We start from the raw sequence: 22,080 nt of genomic DNA, 5'->3' as shown, positions 1-22,080 counted from the left end.
TCAACTGTGAACTGTCAAGAGGCAAACCCAAACCTCACACCCGGCATGGCTGTTTCTTAGTCATGACACAATCCCATACGGTACTGGTTCAGGAGGAGGCCTCTTCACGCTGTCTCCTAGAGACCCAGAGTCTCTCCATCTGTCCAATATCTTTGTCATCTTCTAGGTCTTTCCTTGGGTCCACTCTCCAGCTGAGTGTGGAACAAATGAAGATAGTGCAAAAGATCTCTTAGGGGATCTGAGCATGTGTCACTTCCACCCATATCTGACTGGCCAAAACTCAGTTAAATGGTCCCACCAAGCTACAAGGAAGGAAGGTAGTGAACAGAGCCTGCACACTGGGACCAACAGGAGGAAACAAGATACTGTGAACAGCCAATCCTGGCCACACTGAGAGTGACCTTCTACCTGCAACCATACCAGACTGGTCTTTAACTCCCTCCTCTGCCCAAGGCAGCAGATTGCACAGAAATTCCTGCTTCTGGTCTCTCCTGCGCTCATGCATTTCTGGAGGCTTCTCCTGTAACTGTAATGAGAATACTGTCTTTCCCTCTGGAAAGGTCTTTCCCTTTCCATTGACTTGAATCCAAATTCTTCCTCTTCACAGACCCTTCAAGTTGATTTGTATAGCCTGCCTAACTCCAGTCTACTTCCTCCCCAGAAGATTTTTTCTTGGCTCCACCCTAGTTGATCCACTTCCCAGGCACAGAAGTCACTCCTTAGTTTCACCAGGCTTCTGGGATACCATACTTTGGCCACGCTAAGAGCTAAAGCATGCACTTAGAGAGAAACTAGGAAACTATTTTGAATTATTGAACAGAGGAGTGACATCACAATGAAAATAGAGTTTGAACAGGAGCCATTCAGCTGTGCAAATTGGAATGGACCAGAAGGAATGCAGAGTGGAGAGGGGGAGTCTGATTAGGAAACCATTTCCATAATCCATAATCCAGAGACTGAACTAGAACTGAGGCCATGGGATGGAGAAGAGGTGCTTAAGAAATGAGTGTGACGCCAGAGTCCACCCCAGGAGGCACCTGTGGCTTGAGATGGAGGCAGCAGGGAGGAGGGCAGGGCCACATCCTGGTTTGTAGACCTGAGCCAGCATCACACTTTCAGAGCTCCTGATTGTCTCCACCCACCTGCCAGCCCCCGTGCACTCAGCTCCACCAAGTAGCAAGCCTGCTTGGCCCTTCCAATCTACTTTCAAGGAATGTGGAGTTACATTTAATTAAAAGTATCTACACAGAAACGAGATTAATTAAGTCTCTTTTACCCAGGAGCCCTCTCTTTGTGTTCACTTAAATGAGGTTTTAAATGTTGTCTCAATGTTATATCTGGGCAAGATTTCTCCAGACAACACTTCGTGTGGTTCTGAAGCTCTGTTGTAGCTGGCTGGAAATTATTTAGTGATAAGAACAATCCGAGGACAGTCTTCTACCCACCTCAGTCAGCCGAGCTCCATGCAGGTGGGGACCTTGGGCCACAGAAAGCAGAGTTTTTAAAAATGAAATGGCGGGATGTTCTCTCAAACAAGATCTGCCTCTTGAGACTACCTCTTGATGCAGAACAGGTGCTCTGGGATGCTGTCTGAGAGTCATGTTTATGGAGTGCTGATCAAAGTTGATCTGAATACAAACATGGCTTCCCAGAGTCGAGCAGCTAGGGCAGCACCACCTACAGCCAAAGTTCTACCTACCCACCTACCAACAGGGTTTTGTTCCGGCAGCCCAAAGGAGGAAGTTAGGAGGGGGGTATAGAAAGTGGGAAGGGCCCCAGCTGCTTTAGCGTGGTATCTCGGGCTGTTTGCCTGAGCCCAAGAACCTTCTCTATTTTTAAGTTCACCTTTTAATCTACAGAAGCTGGAAAGATGGCTCAGCAGTTAAGAGCATTTGCTGTTCTTCCAGAGGATCTGGGTTCAGTTCCCAGAACCCATGTCCGGTGACTCATAATTACCTGTAATTCCAACTTCAGGGGCCCCAGTGCTCTCCTCTGGTCCCTGAGGGTATTCCCATATGCTCAGCATTCAGTCATACAGACACATACAACACACACACACACACACACACACACACACACACATACACACACACAGTAATAAAAATAATAAAAAAATGAAGCATAGTAAAAAAATAAAAAATTGAATGTCTTTATAAGGTATAGTGTAATATTTTTACTAGTATATATTAATTGTACAAAATAATGGATTTCATTGTGACATTTTTGTACATATATGTTTGATCTTATCCATCCCATTACCCTATGTTACCCCTCCTCCTCTTCCCTAACAGCAGTCCTCCCTTCTACTCTTTTTTATTTTATATTCTCTTTTTTATTTTTCTAGATTCCGCATAAAAATGAAAGCCTATGATCCTCATCTTTCTGAGTCTGAGTTATTTTGTTTAACATGATGGTTTCCAGTTCCATTCATTTTCCTGCAAATGACATTATTTTGTTCTCTATAGCTGAATAAAAAACTCCGTTGTATAAAATTACATTTTTCTTTATTCATTTATCCATTGACAGGCATCTAGACTGCCATAGGATATTTTCTTAAAGTAAATCTCCAGGATGCCTCAGTTGATAATGTGCTTGCTGTGTAAGAATGAAGACATGAATTCAGATGCCCAGCACCCATATCAAAGCTGGCTGTGGTGGGTATACCTCTATAACCTCAGTACTTGGGAGATGGAAACAGGGGGATTCCTGGGGCTTGTTGACCAGTCACACTAGCCAGTTCATGAGCTCCAGGTTCAGTGAGAGACCTTGTCTCAAAAAATAAGATGAAATGCAACTGAGGAAGACACCCAACATTGGTATTTGGCCGCATGTATACATGTAATACACATGCATGTGCACACATATGAACACACCTGCACACATCTACACAAACATACAAATGCTTACACCACATGTGTATGTGCACACACACAGAAAGACATACACACAAAATTAATTCTCCAGCTGGGTATGGCGATACATACTTGTAACCGCAGCACTCGGGAGGCCATAGCAGGAGAACTGTGGCGTGTTGAAAGTCAGCCTGGGAAACAGAGTAAGACCTTGTCTCAACAGAACAAACAAAAATCCCCAAACTAATTTTCCAGAAAAGTCCATGAACTGGTCCATTCTTAGAGGGTTCCAATAGGAAACTAGAAGTGAAGTGTGAGAGCTCCCCCCACAGCCAATGGTTGACTAAGGGCACAGAGAACGCAGGCACAGCCACATCATGACTTATCTTTCAATGGGTCTTCGCTAATGACCAGTCAAAGGCCAAAAGAGATGTGTTATAGATTCCAGCCTCGATTTATTCTTGAACCTTTTAACCTAGTAATGAAACGTTCAAGGATAACCCTACCCTACCTTTTGTGCCTTTGGTTAATATTTTTGTGTCAACTTGACTGAGCTTAGAGATACTCAGATTGCTGATAAAACATTGTATCTGGGTATGTCTGTGAGAATATTTCCAGAAGAGATTAGCATTTGACTTCATAGACTGAGTAAGGATGAGGGTCCTCCCCATTGTGGGTGGGTCCCATCTACTCTCCACAGGACCTGAAAAAAACAAAAGAGCTGTGAAAGGGAGAATTTATTCTCTGCTTTGAGCTGAGTCTCCCCTACCCTCAGACTTTGGGCACAGCCCCAATGACACCTTGGGCTCTGATGTTTCTCCAGCTCACAGACAGTGTTCCATGGAACCTCTTGGCCTCCATAATTACATAAACCAATTTCCTTAATACATCTAACAAATATATGCAAATAAATACATATTCATGTAGCTTATGGATTCTGTTTCCCTGGAAGACCCTGACCGATACACTTCCTCTACTTGTAGTATTAAAACACAAAGGCAATGGGGCTGAAATGATGGCTCAGGCATTAAGAGCACTTGGTTCCTAGGACCTATGTCAGGTGGTTCACAACCACTTACAACTCCAGTACCAGGGCATCTGATTCCTTCTTCTGGCACTAGTGTGCGCCTAAGAATGCACACATACATATAACACTTAAATAAGAATTTATAAAAATATTTTTAAAAATTTTTTTTATTTTATGTGTATGCATGTATTGCCTGCATGTAGGTAAGTGCACCCGTGTCGTGCAATGCCCATGGAAGACAGAAGAGGCTGTCAGATCCCCTGGAACTGGAGTTACAGACAGTTGTTAGCTGCCATGTGGTGCTGGGATTCAAATCCGGGTCTTCTGCAAGAACAGTCAGTGTTCTTAACTGCTGAGCCATCTCTCCAGCCCCCAAATTTATAAAAATCTTAGCGCACACACATACACAAAGGTGATCTTCCTCTTTCAGAGCAGGTAGTCTTTTTAGTAGTGGGAACTTTTAAAATTCTATTTTCTCTGTATTTCTTGGTCTTGAGGATCATTGTTAACTTAATTGTGAAGTGTTCATTGAACACTGGGAAGTGAGAGGCATTGTGCCAGATTCTGAAGGTGTAATGCCCAGTGGGACAAAGGCTTTGTTCTCTGGTTCAAGAAGCTTGCAGTCTCCGGAAAAGAACCTGAGTTCCCAGGATGCTGTGGGGCAGGGTCATCGTTAGGAAAGACTTCTTTGTGGTATGCCATGGCACAGAGGGAAGAAACATAATCCCTGGCCTGATGGGTGCGGGATCCTAGAGAATGTTCCCAAAAGAGTACATCAAGCCTTCAGAGTAGAGAGTAATGCTGCTGAGATGTATGGAGCGCAAGGGGGAAATCCACACGCTGAGCCCTAGGCACTCTTTTGGGAAAATCAGGCAGGACACCAGGAATATATAGGAAGCAGGTATTTTACTTAGGCTTCAGCCTGGTCCAGGGGGCTCAAGCCCCAAAATCTGGACCCCGAAAAGAAGTAGCACTTATCTTTTCTACCTTAGACTTTGGGTTGCAGAGAGATGAGAACTTACATATTGGTTGGCTATCATATCAGTAAGGTCTCAAAAGTAGGCAAATTATTACAAATCTAGAAAGAAAATAAATGTTAAAAAATCCTCTGAAAGTCATTGCAGAAGTCTCTGTCTCAGACTGACAGAATTGAGGAAGTTTCATCGGGACACAAGGCAAGTGGTTCTTACTAGCTGTGTCAGTGTTCTAACCACAAACTTGTCAGCTGAACTTTGCTGACAGAGACACACAGGAAAAAAAAGGATTAAAATCCATATTTTCCTTAATGTTTCACCAGGCTTTACATCAGCAAGTCACTACTTAGGAGCACAGATGTGGAGCATGGGATCCTGGATTCATACTTAGCCCTCCCACTGACTGATGCATGGTCAGAGCCAACACTGAGCCTGTAACTTCCTCAACTGAAAAGTGATAGAAATAATTCATGAGGTGTTTAAAGGGGATTTGTGAGGATGAACTGGAACAGTTTCTGAGCCTAGCTTATGCAAGGCTCTCCAGAAATAAGAATTTCTGTCTTTTACCTCTTGATCTGTCTGGTAGACTGTGTGGCTTTTGTCTGGTGTAGTAGCTCCTCCTGGAAGTAGGTCCTGAGTCTAGTAGACCTAAACAGCATATGAATAGAACTGGTAATCTCCAGTTATCTGGAAGTTCATCAGCAAAGCCAGACTTGGAAAAATGTGAAAGACTGGGCTGTCCACAGTATAGGAAGTATCACATCACACCCACCTCTCTGAGCATGGCAGGGATGGGGCTGTTCCTCCCACCAACACCAGGAAGAGGCTGCTCTTACCCCAGATCTGCTGCCAAGGTGGGTCAGATTGACCCAGCCTTGGGCATATGCCAGCCCTGTTTGGAAAGAAGATACCACATGGCTTCTTGGCTTTTCATTAAGAGTAAGGGAGCAGCTAGGATTTTCCATTTCTTTAGAGAAAGCATATTTTGCCTCCACCAAGACTGTAAGGTGGGGGAATCCCACAGTCAGTTGTGGAAAGTGATTCATGCTGTGGTTCCACAGGGCTACAACCACCCCAAACCCCACAGATGACAAACGTCCACCGCAGTCCCCCACTGTCCCTCCTCCACAGCATCTCCCCTGTGTGGACCAGATGCTCTTTTCCTCTCCAGAGTCTGGGCTCTGCACTCACCATGGGGCACCCTTGGGAGGCTGACAAAAGCAAGCACCCTTAAGGACCCCACTCAGCAGCCAACAGATCCTGTAGTCGCTTGTGGCCATCACCATCCACGCAACCCCTGCCCCTGACTACAGGAGCCGGAAACCGGCCCCATTGATATGGTGAGCAGGAACTGTCTGTAGCCAAAGATTAATTGGAAGGGGTTGGGAGGTTTCTCTTCTGTAACAATGGGCTTTTCTGCTTGTACTAATAAGATGCCAATTAGGATATTTACATTTTGGGTTCAACCTAAAGTTAAGCCTACTTTCCCAGAGGTGGGCCAGAAGGTTAAGGCCCTCATAACTGAGTTATAGACAGTAGAAGCAGAGGGAGAGCAGGTGAGTGAGGCACATCCCCTTCCTGGACTCTGGGAAGGCTGCAGGCCTGAGGGGATCTCAAATGAAGCTGAGCTCTACACCCCATTCTTTCAGTTAGGTTCCAACTCCTTGGAGTGACTTCAGATAGTGTTTTATTACATATGCTAAATGTTGCTTCAGAAAAAAAAAAAAGGACAGAGAAAGAAAAACTCTATTAGACACAAGAAATCAATTTGGGTTTAATTTATTTTCACTTACTTTTTATTCTCAACCCCTGCCTGGTCCTCAAGATTGTATATAATGTCGCTCTTCCACACCTTCTGCTGGGGAATCCCAGCCCAGGGGTCCTGCAGTTCAGGGCAGGGTTGATTTGGTTCTCAGGACAGGAGGTTCACCCCTGTGCCTAAATAAAGGGCCTCCATGTCCCTTGGAGACTCACTTCTCTTACATTCGGTCCTCTAACTGGGCCAGCTGCAGAGAAGTCAGAGCACCTTCTAAGCTGTTCTAGAAGATTCTCAACCTTATAAATGAAGGTGCACAGCCCACAGATAGGCATATCCATCTGCTACTGTGTCACTGTGCCCCACCTCCCCAGCCAGCCTATAACCATCTGAGTGCATGGACCCTGCCTCTAGTCCCCTGCCACACCCCCGTCCCAAAGCTCTAAGCACCATAGTGAGCCTGCTGAGGACTGACTGGTTGGCTGACTTCAGCATCCTCCTGCACTCCGCTGTTCCTTGATAGATAGCAGGATGGCAGGCAGGTGCACAGACGGGAGGCCTGAGGTTCTTCCCCACACATAGCTCACTTCCAAGCTCCTGGTTCACTGTGACATTAGTTCTTCGTAGCAGTTGCTAGGGTGGCTTAAAGGGTAGAACTATATTCTCCCATGGTTCTGAGCTGAAGTCTGAGATCAGTGATCACTATGCCAAAATCAAGATGTCATCAGGAACACACCCCATTTCCAGGCTGCAGGGGAGAATCTCTGCCTTGTCTCTTTTAACCTCTGGCGGCTGTTGGATTCTTTGGCTTGTGACCACATCGCTCCCATCCTTAGTACCAACATCTTCAGATCTCTCTCCGGTCTTCAACTTCAACTTCTATGTCTATATGTATTCATGTATGCACGCATTCCTGTGTGAGTGTGTACATGTGTGAGCATGCACAGGTATGCATATGTGTGGGGGTGTGTAAGCCTTGTGTGCATACATACTAGCATGTGTCAGGTCATGTGTGAGTGTCTGTGTGTGCACGTGTGTGAGCGTGTATGTGTGAGTGAATGTGTGTGTGGTTCTGGTTCCCTGTTACAAGGATATCTGTGGCATTCAGGACCCAAATGGAAAATCAGGGATAATCCTCCCTCTCTCAGGACTCTTCCTTTAATCACCTGTGCAAAGAGCCCTTTCCAGCTGTCATATCCAGAGTCTTCAACTATTTGAACCCAACTCCTTTAGAGCCCAATCTTCAGCCCCCAGCGCTGTCCCTTCCTGCCTCTTCTGCAACTGACCGCATGTCCAGAGCAGCCCTTCTGGGCCTCAGTTTTCCTTCCTGTAGTACAAGAAAGACCCTTCCAATCTGCTGACTGCTTCCAAGTGGTGGTGGGGAGAGACCTAGAGGTGATCCAGAGAGAGAAAGCAGCTCCTAAGCCATAAAGCCACACACAAATGTGGCGAGAGTAGCAAGTTTAGCAGTCGAAAAAACTATCAGATTTTAAAACATGTGAGGGAATAGGAAACCAATGTTATTCAAAAACCTCATTTACACCCCACACCAAAGCCTCCCACCCTCCCTGCCTCCACATTCCCCTGTGGCTGCAGGGGTGTGACAGAAGCCTGTCTTGGGGGTAGCTTTGTGGCCTGAAAACAAATCATTCTTCACAGCTTGCTCCCAAGTCCAATAAGCCAGAAGGAATTGGTAGAGAGATTTAACGATATGTACTTCAAGAAAAAGATGAAAATGTGTCTACTTTTAGGAGATGCAGTAAAAATGCATCAACCCACAATAAACTTCGCAGCAAAGATGCATAGAGGGGAGACATCTAATGCAGTCCGGGCAGGGACGTCTCATTTAGAGAGAGAAATCCCCTCAGAGTCTGCCCCCTGCCCAAACCCTGCAGCACAGCCTCCGCAAACTGGGGTCTCACTTTCCCAGGGGCCTCCAGCCTCTACAGGAAACCAGTTGGATCCACAATAGCTTACCTTTAGCCTGCCTTTGGAGTCTTCTCTGAAGGACAGAGACTGAAATAGTTTGCAGATCAATTTCACCAGGGGTCAGTAAGGAAAGTCTTGAAGACCAAATTCAAACCACTTTCTGTGTCTGTTTGTTTCTTCTTTTGAGACAGGGTCTCACTATGTAACCCTAGCTGGCCTAGAACTCACTGTGTAAACCAGCCTGGCATTGATCCTCCTGCTTCTGCCTCTGGACTTCTGAGATTATAGATGTGAGTACTGCTCTATACCTTGCTCTTATAAATAAAGTTTTATTAGAACACAGTCGTGCTCTTGTATTCTATGACAGTTTTTCCTCAACAAGAGAGTTCAGTAGTTGCAATTCATTCTGTTTGGCCTTTAAAGTCGAAAATGTTTACTCTCTTGGCCCTTTACAGAAAAAAAATATACCTATAGTCAAATTAAATCATTCAACTGTAGATTTTCTTTAGTTGCATGTCCAACAACTAAGAAGAGGGGATGGGGGTGTAGCTGAGTGGAAGACCTGTCCTAACATGTATGAGGCCCTAGGTTTGAACCCAGCACCAAAAATCTAAAACAAACAAAGCTGATAAGAGAATAACTACCATTTGGGGCCTTCCTTGGATCCATCATGTACTCCCAGAGTGGGGTCTTGTGAGCTGGAGAAAGCTGAAGTTCAGGGAGCCAGACAACTTTCTGAAGGGCTCAACAGTTGGACAGATCAGAATTGAGAACCCAGGCCCACATCTGCCTGGCTCCATCACCTGGCTCTGACATGATCTCTACAGCATCAGAGATCCTCAACGCCTCTTCTGGTCTCCAGCAATTTCCAGTTATTGGGGATATTATTTATTCTACTCAATTTCTTTCTTGTTGCTGTTGCCTTTTGTTTTTTATTTGGGGGGAACACTCCCCAGCCACGAGCCATGGCACCCAAGTTTGGCATGGGTCTGTGGATTCAAACTCAGGTCCTCACACATGGGAGGCAAGTACTTTACCCACAGAGCCATCTCCCCAGCCTTCCTCTATACAATTGCAACCCTCTGTGTCTCTACCTCATCCATTCAGCAAAGGAGCCAAGAGAGGAGAGGCTTCCCACGCTGCTGTTTCATCCTTACCCAGTCTCTACCCACAACCCTCTTCTTACCATCGCCCTGGTTTCCCTGATTGTGTTCCAAGCTTCTGCAGGCCTGCATCCCACTGTCCTCTACCTGCCCCTCCCAGAGCGTTTCCCACTCTTGTCCTGTAGCCTCCGCTGGGTGCAGAAGCCCGGGTCCAGTTGATGGGAAGCTAGGCATTTGCATTCCACTTCCCCAGGCTGTTCAGATCTCACCTGCAATTCTTCTGACAAACCCTTATCAGCGATGCCCATGGCGGAGTCTGTGGCGACTTTGTTCATTCTTATTAGCTCTGCACAGATTAGCTCTTCACAGCGCTTGGCTGGTTCATACCGATTCCTGATAAATGCTGCGACTGATTTTCCCCGACTGGGACTGGCTGGGGACTGGGGCTGCGGTGGAAAGAGAGGACTAGGAGGAGAGGGGTGCCAGCCAGAGGCAGGGGAGGAAAGCGCGGGCAGGATTACATCTGGGCTATGAAATATTCATCACATGCCTGCCCGAGTCGGGTCAGCACAGGAACCCAGCCATAGCTTCTCCACCAGACAGTGCTTTGAAATGCACAGGCCCAGGCAGGAGGGGCTTCTACAGCGGCCCCCATCTGCCCAGGAGGCTTCTGAGAGAAGGGACAGAGAAAGTTAAAAGGAAGGAAGAAGAAACCAGCTCACTTGGGCTTCGCTGTCCTCCTCCGACCCTTTTTTCTCTCCTGCTCCTCCCGAACAGCTTTTGATGGTGGAACATGGATGGTCCAAGTCGACGCCGCCATTCCCTGTGCGCGTTCCTCATCTCCCGCTAAGCTTCAGGAACTCCAGCCCAGCCTTCCTCTCCTTTCCATGTGTCACCAGCTTCTGGCGTTGAGGATTTTAGACAAGTCACCAGTTCTCTACACGTCCCCAACTAGACTGGATTCTGCCACTTCCATTTACCACTGACGGCCAGGGCAGGACTGAGCACAGGGTAGAGATGTTCGAAATACTTTCGCTGAATTAAATATGCACCACTTCCTTGGCAGGAGAGGAACTAGGTACCATCGCTGGTTCTGGACCAGTGCATCACTAAATTATTCCTGTACTTTCTTCCTGAGCCTGGATGTCCTTTCCCACTTTTTCTCACCATGAAACTCCAATTAACTACTTTCTAATAAGCAGGCTTGACAAGGGGATCAGAACCACCTGCCATTTTGCTGCTGGCACCGGTAACCTCTTTGCAAGCAGGGTCCACCTTTATATTCTAAGAGATGGATATTGTTCTTCAGTATAAAATAGATGCTCCACACAGATTTTTGAAGACGAAAACAATTCTCTATAGACTTGAGCATGCATTCTAAACCACTCCTAAACCACTCTTCAGGATTACTGTCTAAAAACTCTTCCATTTATTTATCCCAAATCCCACATGCTGCAATGTGAATATAGGTAGTGGGCTTTTTACCCATGGGGAGCTGAAAGCCACCTGCGCTTTGGCACTGCCCAGAATTTTTTTTTCTTTGAGATAAATTCTTGTGTAGCCAAGGCTGGCCTCAAACTTAAGAGCTGAGGGTGACCTTGAACTTTGGATCCTCCTGCCTCTACCTCCCAAATGCCAGGATTACAAGCCTGTACCACCATGCCTGGTTAGCCACAGCTTTCAACACTCATGCCAGCCACACACTTGCTTACTCCAGAGTCCATGACCCATTCTGTGCCTCCAGAAGGCCTGGAGACACCAGTGGCCATCTCAGGCTGCAGCCACTGTCTACACATCAGCCTTTTGCCAGATTTATCTTCTCCCTGTAGCCTGCAGCACTCTGATTTGTCCTCCTGTCACCAGGACTAATGTTGATAGCAGCACCCCCCCTCCGGGATGTCGGGTTCTCCAGTCTCCTGCCAGAGGCCTCAAGGAAAATGGATGAGCAACTGACCTGCAAAATAAATACCAGGCTTCCAAGTTCTGATAAAGATTAAATATTGGAGGAGTCATTTCAAATGAATATATAAAAGCAAATGGAAGAAGCCCTTCAGACACGACAGACTGAAATACAAGCAAACAAAGAGAGATGTCTTCGGGGAAGTTCAATGGTGGGGAAGCGGGAGGCTTAGAAGGCAATCTCTCCAGAAATACTCCAGCTTCAGGAATGATTCCAAAACCCAAACCCGTCATCCCCGCCTCCCTCCCCATGCCCACCCAGACAGTGAGAGGAGAGTGTTTAGTTCCAAATATGCTGCCAACAGGATGCTGAAGTCAGCTCTGCTGAGCTGGCCCAACCGACCGAGGGAGAAGCACAGTGACTCAACACCATCTGCCTTCTGTGTGGGGTGGCCAAGAGCCAGGATCATTGGCGGGGTGTGCTCTGAAGTCCCAGGGAAGAAAGATACAGGGACGAGCAATGTCAGGTAGCTCCCACTCAGACCTGGGAGAGGAGAGAGGAGACTTCAAGGTCAGAAGATGGAGTCCAAATTCCTTGGGCCTGGGGAAGAACTTGGTTCCTTTTCAGAAGCAGATTCCACATCCAGAAACTCAAAATAACCCGAATCTTACCTCTAGAATCTAGAGATGCTTGAGTTGTACAGGAACAACAGTGTGACCAAATGCTGGTTGCCTGGAGCTTAACATAGGCCTGACACCTTGCAGGGCAATTAACATCCAGGATCTTATTCACCCTATATGACAGTCCTTGTGAGATGGATATTGTCACCCATTATAAAGGAAGGCTGAGGTTAAGGAGGTGAATGACAGCAATAGAAGGCGGGGTAGAGAGACTCTGCTTCATTTATTTGTCCTGGGAGGTAAGTTCTACTGAACCCATGTTTATTTTAGACATCAAGTCTCTATGAGTTGAGTGTATGCAGGTTTAAAGCAGTCATCCTGGAATGACTCCTAAATAACCTTTCAGGAAGCAAGTAAATATGATGTAGCACTGAGTTTAGTGGCATTTCCAACTTAGAGCTATAGAAACTGAGCCTTAAGTGGGCTTGGACATAGGGGACAAGAGTACAGGCAGTCACCGGGGCCTGAGTGGACACAAGGTGGTAGGAATAGAAGCCCAGGGTTTTGAGTGGGAGAGCACCTGTCACCACAGTTTGTAAGCTTCCTCCACTCCACTGGGACCTAGACTGCTGGTGTCACAACTCTAGGGGGTGCTGCTCACCTAGAACACAAGCTGCAGTGATTCCTGAGCCAGTGGCCCAGAATCAGACCAGTCCTCAGTCCCATCTCCTTCATGGCTGCAATATATGAACGGAAGGGGACAAGAGGGAAGGAGGGAAAGCTCAAGGGCATTCCTGCTTTGGGAGTTCAAAGTAAGCCAGTTACAGGCTGCTAGGGAGACAGAGGTCTCAGGGCATTTAAACTAACAGGTAATAAATTAGACTTTTGCCCTCTGTGCCCGCCACTGAGCATATAAACATGAACAGGGTGGTCTCTGACCTCAGGAAGCCCTGTCACTGTCCAGCAAGGAAGACAGGCACAGACCCATAGTGAAGAATATGTTCTATTACAGTATCTATTATCAGTTGTCCTCCCCGAAGCATTCCTCTCTGTCTCTGTCTCTCTGTGTCTGTCTTTGTCTCTGTCTCTGTCTCTGTCTCTGTCTCTCTCTCTGTGTGTGTGTGTGTGTGTGTGTAAATGTGTGCATGGGTGGGTGTACATGCACATGTGTGCACTTGCAACTGAGGCCAGAGGACAATCTCCGGTGTTCCTCAGGTGCTGGTCACCCTTTTTTAGGGACACAGGGTCTCTCACTGGTCCCCTGAGGCTCACAAAATAGGCTAGGCTGCATAGCCAAAGAGCCCCGGAGAGCTGTCTGCCTCTGATTCCCCAGTATTGGTATTACAAGCTTATAACCCACCCCCCAAATCTGGCATCTTTTTGGTCTTTTTTGAGATAGGGTCTCCCTTGTAGCCCCAGCAGGACTTGAAATCATCATGTAGACAAAGCTGGCCACAACCTCACTTAGGTCCTCAAACTTACAAGGTGAGCACTTTATCAACTGAGCTATACCCCCAGTCCTTTCTTTATTGTTTAATCCCATTCTTCCAGAATCAGTGTTTCCCCACATCTAGTCACAAAAATCAGGGTCTAAGTGAGGCTAGAGAACTTGCTCAAGGCTACCCAGCAACCCACAGAGGACAGAGTTCCTCACCTTCTGTGACTCTATTCACTGCTCCGGCAACAATTCTCCTGCCTGGTCCTCCAGAGGGAGAGTCAAGAGCCCCTGGGGGTTCTGTGGGGAGCCAACGGGCCATGTCACTGGACTGCAATCACTGCAGAGAGGTTCTATTGAGTCAGGAAGAATGAAGTGTCTGGACCAATTCCCATCTCCTGGCCTTCCCTTCCCTTCATATCACTCTGCAGCTGTTTCCTTGGGTACAAGGCCAATTTCACCTGTGTGTTTTGCATCAGTCCAGCAATTTCTGATATTAACTCTCCCTGGAATTTCTCTAGGCTGCTTTGCCGACTTCTCCTGACTGCAAGAGGCAGCAGTGGGCCACCTGGGGCCAGCCCTGCTAGCATGAAGGATTGACCCTCTTCTGAGGGTGCGACCATGGGTCTCTGTGACTTGCTGAGGCCCTTCATGATACCCTTGCGAGGCTTCCAAGTGTTTTTACAGTGATAAAACCAGGCCCACTTTAGAAAGACAGAAACTGAATAGCAGAGACAGCACAGGACATGGGGTGCAGCCCTCCCACACTCTACTCTCCCTTATCCTGTTTCCCTCTCCCCTTAGAAGCCAAAAAACCTCCTGTTCCATTTTTCTTTTTGTTTTGGCCCAAGGTGATATCCAAAATAGTTAACATCCCTTAGAAGAGAGGGCCAGCCTTGTAGAATAGATGCCTCAGAAACCAGCATGGTCCTGAAAACCCCCTGCTAGGACAGATCAAATCCCTTAGTGTGCACATTTTGGAAGTTGGTGCGGTCTGGGAGGGGGGAGGATGGAGATGGAAGGGAAAGGGCCTCCAACTTGCTCAGTCTTACTGACAGCAACAGTATCAGCCTTGCTTGTAAATGGGACTACTCCAGCTTCCAATTTCAACCCCCTCTCACCCTGGCCTGGCCTCTTCTTTTCTCTTTCTTTCCATTTAATATTAAGATGAAAGAAAGGGGTGGGTTCCTTCTTTCTAATAATTTGAGACCCCTTGCACAGGAGGACCTGCAGATGAACAAATGGGAAAGTTAGAATGTGCTGGAAATGATATCCTGCCTATTAAAACTCAGGCAGGCTGAAGTGGGCCTAACTAGCAGACAGGGCCTGCAGCTCCAGGGAAGTGGTACTTAAGGGAATTTGCAATTAAGAGAAGCTTGGAGCTCTGCCACACATGGTTTCCCTTGCTTCTTTTATTTAAAAAAGCATTGCAAAGCAGAGACCTAAATGGAAGATGACAATAATATAAGATGACAGATGCCCGTTTGGCAGGGAACACCAAGAAGAGCGAGTTACTTACCTGTGGCATTCATGCCACTACCACATGCTCAGGACTCCATCCCAGTCTGGAAAGCAGAATCTTGGTGGCTGTCCAGGGACAGCTGTCCAAATTCCTGAGGACCCGGCTCAGCAGCCAGGCCCCTCCAGCCCATCCTGGGTAAACATGGGCATCCACAAGCAGGAGCCCAGCCCAGGTGGGCATGCCCATTCTGGGAATCCTGCCTGCTACAGTTGTCTGCAGAGCTGGGGAGACCACCACCACCCAGACTAGCCTTTCCAGGGGCTTGTCTACCAAAAGCCACATAAATCTTTGAAGAAGGCATTTCTGATTTCAGCAGCAGTTGATATCAGGTTCTGGTAGTTATAGTCATAGGACTAGGATGCTCAGGGGAAATGGTCTATTTCTCAAGGCCACCTCTGGAGTCAGAATCCTTCTGTTTGGGATCCCAAGTCTGTCTGGACACTAGGGTCACTTGGGGAGCTTGACAATAATAAGGGCTTACATCATCCACCTTCACATACTCTCCACTGCAGTGATGGCAGCCTGTTATGAAGGTCCACAGGGCCCAAATGAAGGCCTTTCCTCCCTAGTAGTTACCACACTGCTGTTGTGCTGCCCTTCTTCTCAAGGGTACCACATTTGATGAGAAGGGGAAACTGGGACACCTCAATCAACTCCCAGCTCCTGTCCATCACAGCATCTAGTTGGAATTTGTATTTCTGGGGAAGGGAATGTGACTGTAGGTTCATGTAATGTGTAAGCATCTGTGTGTATATGTATGCTATGTACATAATGTGCATGTGTAGGGTGTGTATGTGGAATGTGAACATCTATATATGTGTGTGGTATATATACTGTATGTGCATATATATGTGGTGTGTGCATGTGTAAGGATCTTTGTGCATATATATGCCATGTATGTGGTATGTGTATGTGTGTGATGTGCTATGTTTGTGTATATGTCGTGTGTAGCGCCTCTGTGTGTGGCATACATATACATGGGTGTGTGGTGGTCTATATAATGTGTGACATCTGTGTTTTTGCATATAGTACATGTGTGGTATGTGTATGTGTGTAGTGTATATGTGGTATGTTTATGTGTATGAGTGCATATGTGCTATGTGTATGTGTGTATATGGTGTGTGACCGGGTATGTTTATGTCTGTAGTATATATATAGAATGTGTATGTATGTGTGTAATATCATTACACATGGTATGTGACCTTCTGTGTTTACATGCATAGTATATGTGTTTGGTGTGTGGTATGTATATGAACTGTGTGTATATGTGTTTGTGATATATAACCATGTGTGTCTGCATGTGTAATATGCATATGATATGTATATCTAGGTGTATATGTATGTATGGTATAAATGACCATCTATATTTATATGTGCATTTATGTGTGTATGTGGTATGTGACCATCTGTGTTTCTATGTTTATGTATGTGTGGTGCATGTATGTGGTGTGTGAGGATCTGTATGTACATGTGGTATGTCTGTGTGTGTAGGATATGTATGCGTGCGTGTGTGGAGCAGGAAAGGGAATTGACACAGCAGTGTCTGTCGTCTCTGGGGCGCCCTGCTTCTCCAACGCTCTTCACTGTGGCTCGGCCAGCCCTGTGGTCACTAGGCTGTGCAGTCCCCTCTTCACTGTGGCTCGGCCAGCCCTGTGGTCACTAGGCTGTGCAGTCCCCTCTTCACTGTGGCTCGGCCAGCCCTGTGGTCACTAGGCTGTGCAGTCCCCTCTTGAGCAGCCCAGGTACCTCTGGTACCAACATTTTCATCTAGTGACAGCCACAGCACTGTAAAGCGCTTCATGTTTATCTCCATACTTATAATTTCACTTCCTCTGTTCAGCAATTCTGGACTGCAGCTTGTACTTCTCCATTTCACAGGTGAGGAACTAGGGTCAGGCAGGACAGAGGAGCTGGGCTGCTGATGCATGTCTGTAAATCCAGCACTTGGGAGGTGAAGGTAGGAGGATCAGGAGTTCAAGACCAATCTCAACAACTAGCAAGTTCAAAGGCATTCTGGCCTTCATGAGATCTGTCTCAGAGAGAGAGAGAGAGAGAGAGAGAGAGAGAGAGAGAGAGAGACAGAGAGAGACAGAGACAGAGACAGAGACAGAGAGGGAGAACAATAAGAGAGAGGGGAGAGAGAGAGAAAAGAGAGAAGAGAGAGAGGGGAGAGAGAGACAGAGAGAGACAGAGAGACAGAGAGGGAGAACGATAAGAGAGGGGAGAGAGAAAAGAGAGAGGAGAGAGAGAGAGAGAGAGAGAGAGAGAGAGCTGTTCTAGGGCATAGGACTGCTGCTATGGAAGAGATAGCATGTGGCCTGAGACTTGATCCCTAACTCTAAACACCATGTCCTTTTAAAGGAAGGAGTGAGTTTAGGCATCCATAAACAGGACTATGGGCACCCACTCTTTGTAGGCTGGGGGCCTCAGTCTAGTAGAGCAATTGGCATCAACCCACTAAGGAACCAGAGGAAGACCATGTACTCTTCTAGCAGGACTGAGGACCACAGAACCATTTGGCTCTTGCCTAGTTTCTGTGAGAATGGCCTCTTCTTACAATCTGTAACTCTTAACAGTGCTGTTTACTGGACCCTGATACCATGAGACCACGTACATGCACAAGTGCTGTTTACAGGCCAGACCTCTAGATATTGGACATCAGGGCTCGCCCCTCACCACAGAAGAGTCTCTGCACATGCAGAAACATGTCCACTGCAAGGCAGATGCTCAGGGACTGGCTATGACCAAGCAATTATGTCATTGTCTTGGACTGGGGTAGTAGACTGGCTCCACTGGGAATCAAGAGTCTCTGATGCCAGCCACCATCTGTATGGTTAAAATGGCTGCTTGATCTTTTTTGGTTTCAGTTTTCTTGGCTCAAGTTTGTTGTGGACTTGCTAAGCATCCTTATAGATGCAGCCGGGTGAGTCTATGAGTTCTTGATGGCCTCCCTCAAAACAAAACTGAAACCCAGTGCCAACCCAATGTACTAAGAGCCTTGTGTACATCATCTCATTTAATAAGAAGCTTTCACTAACTCGTTAGGAAACAGAACACACGTTCAGAAAGTTAAGTAACTTGCTCAGCAAACGCTCAGTCCAATATAATTCCAGAGCTCAGGTCTCACTAAATTAGCTTGTTAGCCTTTTTCTTTTTTTCGTTAAGTTGCTTTATAAAATAATTTCTTTCTTTCTTTTAAAAATAAACTTTTACTTCACAGAAATGAAACATTTTAGGTAAGAAGCAGAGTTTCTGTAATACAAATTGAGTGCCACCTCTATCCAGGATTATTGTGGAAATATACAACCAAGGTAGGAGCATCCGTGCTGAGCTGATGTATTTTGTACCAGAGCCTGTAGTAATGGGTTTGTTGTTGTTGTTGTTGTTTGTTTGTTTGTTTTTGCTTTTTCCCAGAAGCTACCACACAGCCTTCTTGGGAGAGAGAAGAAGAAACTAGAAAGAATCCAGTTTCTCTCCAGGGACTCACTCCTCCTTCCTTGCTTTGGGTATGTGGCCTTCTAAGGAGGGTGTGTGTGAATGTGTGATGTGACTCAGTACTGACCTATCACTTTTCTGGCTGACAGATCATCAGAGACAAAGGAAATTTTTAAAAAATCAGTATAGGCAAATTGAAAACTATGCTCTTTCTCTATGACTTTGAACTGGACCCTGGCAGGATGTGGGTCTCCAACTAAGGTTAGCCATATAGACACTGGCTAGGCCCTGCCTAAGATATGTGCAAGATCTGTCATCTACATCCTCTGCATATAACCATTCCAGAAAATAGAGATATATACTATGTTAAGCTATATAAGTAGTGGAACCCTCTATGAGCTATGCCCATGACTCTTGTGGTCTGTCACTTAAACTCAGAAAAGCCTATCAGAGAGGGAAAAGCAGAATTAAAGAGTCAGGAGTCTAGTCATCTGGCTCCAGCTCTGGTCCTGGTGAAAAGGGATCTACTTCCAAGGAGAACTTGAGGCAAGAGAAGAGACAAGGAAAATTATAAGGACATGGAAAGAGAAAGAGCTCCTCACCAAGGAGTCTGGTTGGAGCCTTATATCAGCAGAGAAGCAATTCTAACACAGTTAGCAATGGCATGAGGCCCTTTTCCTTTGCAACTGTAAACTTGCAATTTTTTAGGAACCTCACCAGAAACCCCTTGTATAACTCCAATGGTTCTTGGTTTTACCTTATCAGATTAAAATCCCATCCAAGTTACCTATGCAGCCACCCTATGATCTTGTTTATTTAAAAGAGAGAGAAAAGAAACAGAGAGGGAGTTCTTATTAACCCTTTGAGATGCAAGTTGAGAGCCACCAAAATGGAATAGATCGCTAATGCTAAGATAACATGTGTATGGTAACCACAATGTGTTCACAGCTGCCCTAATTATCCACAGTCAAGCATCGCTCTCTTTGTGCATAGTCCTTTCCTTTCTTCTCTCCCATTCTCTCTCTTTCTCTCTTCTTTCTTTCTCCCTCCCTTTCCTTCCTTCCTTTCCTTTCTCTTTCTCTCTCTCTTTCTCTCTTTCTTTCCCTCCTTCTTTCTTTCTTTCTTTCTTTTTTTCTTTCTCTTTCTTGACAGAATCTTATCTAGTCCAGACTGTCCTTGAACTACATATGTAATTGAGGATGACCTTGACCCTCCTGCCTGTGCTCCTTCAGGTGCTAGAGTGCAACACCACACCCAGTTTATGAAGTGCTGGGACTGAACCCAGAGCTCGTGAATACTGGAGAAGCACTCTGTCAACTACCAGCTCTTCTTGTCATCTTTCTTTTTAAAAAATTTATTGAATTTTCAAGAATTCCATACAATGTATTTTGATCATCTTCAGAGCCCCTCCCCTATCTACACCCTCACAAACACCTGCCCCATTTCATGTCCTCTATTATTTTTTAAGGCCTATCAAGTCTAATTTGTGTCTCCAATGACCTTCAGTGTGGGTTTATTTCCTGGATTCTGGTCAACCTACCCAGTGTCACACCCTTAAAGAAAAAGCCCAGGTTGGCCTCAAAAGCACCATGTAGCCCACACTAGCTTCAAATCCACAGTTATCCTCCTGCCTTGGCCTTCTCAGTACTGAGATTCCAAGAGTGAGCCATCAGGCCCAAATTATATAGATATTCTTGCACAGAACTCTGCCCTGCTCCTCCACAGTCACAGGATAAGAGGAGTCCTGACACTGGGACCCTGCATTCTTCTTCAGTTCCCTCCTCTGCAGCCAGAGCTATACCAGCTCCTACCTCCCACCTCCTCCTCAGGACACTGCTAGCTCCCAGCCCAGCCCTTGCCATGGTCACCACACCTTTGAACTTGTGCTTGCCCAACAAAGTTGTGGAACTTGACCCTCCTCTACGAAGCTTTTGTCAGCTTTGCAACTGGCGAGTTACCTTCTCTGATCTCCCCAGCGCCTCCTTTTTAAAATGAATTTAGTGTGTGGGGGGCTGGGGCATACCACAGTGCACATGTGGAGGTCAGAGGGTAACTTTCTTGAGTCAGTTCTCTCCTTTCATCTTTACATGGGTTCTGGGGATTTAACTCAGGTCCCTAGGCTTGCATTGCTGGGTAGCAAGTACCTTTCCCAGCTGAGCCATTTCCCCAGCCCCTCCCCAGTATTTTCTATACCTCTCTGTTAAGACATTTATTCCACATTATGGTAGTTAATGATGTATGGGTTGGTCTCCCAGCAGGGCCAGGTGGGCTCCTTCTCGAAGAATCTGGTTCTTTTTTGCTCAAGGTTGTGGGCTGGATTTGGGGGATGGACCAGAAGGGGGCAGAACTCTGGTCAGGGATTGTGAGGAATAGAAGGTGGGGAGTGGATGGAAGGTAGGGGTGGAGGACATGGAGGTTGGGTAGGACTGGGGGAGGTAAGAGGGGTGAGGGGTGGGGATAGGAATGTGGAGATAGAGAAGATGAGGGCTGGAGGCTGAGGCTGTGGAAGAGATGGAGGATGGAAGATGGAGTGGGGGAGGTGGAAGAGGAAAGGTATGGGTGGAGGACGTGAGGGATGGAGGATAGGGGTTGGGAGGTGAGGGTGAGGGATGGGTGGGAGAAGTGGAGGTGGAGGATGGGGATGCAGGAGGTAGGGGATGACGGGTAGGGGATGTGGAAGGTGGAAGAGATGGAGGATGGAGGATGGCATGGGGAGATGAAGGATGAAGAAAGGGGAGTGTTAGATGGGTTGGGGAAAATAGAGGTAGGGGGTTGGAGAGGAAAATTTGGGGAAGGAAAATTGGGGTGAGGGCCTTGTGAGATGCAGGATATGGGTGTGAGAGCTCAGGAGAGTCAGTTCCTAGTCTCCCTCTCAGGGCATCTCTTCCTGCCCCATCCCGGGGGATCAAGGGCGATAGTTTGGGCTTTGCGCCGGCTGGGGAAGCCCACTGGATCGCACCAACAAAAGCTTAGTGTTAAACGATGATGGGGAGAGAATTACAGGAGCTCTCAACAGCAAATTAGGCATTTAAAGCCAAGTGCAGTGGCTTTGGGAGATTAAATACGTTTTAGATCTGCTAAACTACAGGTGAGCCAAAGACAAGGTAGACAGATCACTGCTACCCTTCAGGTGGCATCAGGCGGGGACGTGCTGTGGCCCAGGCGCAATCACAACAATGCCAAAGCGAGACACAAGAGCTTAATTTTTCATTTGCAATCAAAGCCATGTGACCCCATTCGCATAGTCCCAGAAACACAAGTCCCTCTTCGTGTGCTTTTCACAGGCCTCACTGCCAGTAGGGAAAATTATCCAGAGATAATGGTGTTGATTATGGGATGGCAAAGGAGCTGGGACACGCAGCAGGCATCTACAGATGAGGACCACGGAGAGGGTCGCAGGATGCGCACCTTGCAGATCCTCACACTCCTCTCCTGGAATTGCCCCAGAGGGATCATGTCTCAGTCCTGAACATGGGCTGGAGAGGCAGCCCAGTCTAGGAGGCAGGTTCGGACTTCTCGGGAAGTTC

This window comes from Nannospalax galili, unplaced genomic scaffold, assembly GCF_000622305.1.
Source record: "Nannospalax galili isolate Female #2095 unplaced genomic scaffold, S.galili_v1.0 scaffold265, whole genome shotgun sequence".
Classification (NCBI taxonomy): Eukaryota; Metazoa; Chordata; class Mammalia; order Rodentia; family Spalacidae; genus Nannospalax; species Nannospalax galili.
The sequence above is the reverse complement of the archived record's forward strand: the minus strand, read 5'-3'. Positions refer to the sequence as shown.